This window comes from Physeter macrocephalus, chromosome 16, assembly GCF_002837175.3.
Source record: "Physeter macrocephalus isolate SW-GA chromosome 16, ASM283717v5, whole genome shotgun sequence".
NCBI lineage: Eukaryota > Metazoa > Chordata > Mammalia > Artiodactyla > Physeteridae > Physeter > Physeter macrocephalus.
Window position 1 is genome coordinate 98,193,759 of NC_041229.1, and position 1,368 is coordinate 98,195,126.

The window sequence follows — 1,368 nt, forward strand, 5'->3', positions numbered from 1 at the left end:
CAGGAGCTGTGCGAACAAAGAAGAGAAAGGGAAATCTCTCCCAGCAGCCTCAGGAGCAGCGGATTAAAGCTCCACAGTCAACTTGATGTACCATGTATCTGCGGAATACCTGAATAGACAAGGAATCATCCCGAAATGAGGAGGTGGACTTTGGGAGCAAAGATATATATATTTTTTCCCTTTTTCTCTTTTTGTGAGTGTGTATGTGTATGCTTCTTTGTGTGATTTTGTCTGCATAGCTTTGCTTTTACCATTTGTCCTAGGGTTCTCTCCATTTTTTCTTTTTTAAGTATAGTTTTTAGCACTTGTTATCATTGGTGGATTTGTTTTCTGGTTTGGTTGCTCTCTGCTTTCTTTTTCTTTATTACTTTTTAATTTTTTTATTTTAATAATTTGTTTTTATTTTTTGTTTTAATAACTTTATTTTATTTTATTTTTCCTGTCTCTCTTGCTTTTTTTCTCCCTTTTTTTCAGAGCCGTGTGGCTGACAGGGTCTTGGTGATCTTGCCGGGTGTCAGGCCTGTGCCTCTGAGGTGGGAAAGCCGAGTACAGGACGTTGGCCCACCAGAGACCTCCCAGCTCCATGTAGTATCAAACGGCGAAAGCTCTCCCAGAGATCTCCATCTCAACACTAAGACCCAGCTCCACTCAACGACCAGCAAGCTCCAGTGCTGGACACCCTATGCCAAACAACAAGCAAGACAGGAACACAACCCCACCCATTAGCAGAGAGGCTGCTTAAAATCATAATAAGGTCATAGACACCCCAAAACACACCATCGGACACAGTCCTGCCCACCAGAAAGACAAGATCCAGCCTCATCCACCAGAACACAGGCACCAGTCCCCTCCACCAGGAAGCCTACACAACCCACTGAACCAACCTTAGCCACTGGGGAGAGCAAACAAACAATGATGAACAGCACAATAAATGAAATTAAAAATTCTCTAGAAGGAATCAATAGCAGAATAACTGAGGCAGAAGAACGGATAAGTGACCTGGAAGATATAATAATGGAAATAACTACTGCAAACCAGAATAAAGAAAAAAGAATGAAAAGAATTGAGGACAGTCTCATAGACCTCTGCGACAACACTAAATGCACCAACATTCAAATGATAGGGGTCCCAGAAGAAGAAGAGAAAAAGAAAGGGACTGAGAAAATATTTGAAGAGATTATAGTTGAAAACTCCCTAATATGGGAAAGGAAATAGTCAGTCAAGTCCAGGAAGCACAGAGAGTCCCATACAGGATAAACCCAAAGAGAAACACGCCAAAACAACATGTGAATCAAACTATCAAAAATTATATACAAAGAAAAATTATTAAAAGCAGCAAGGGAAAAGCAACAAATAAGATACAAGGGA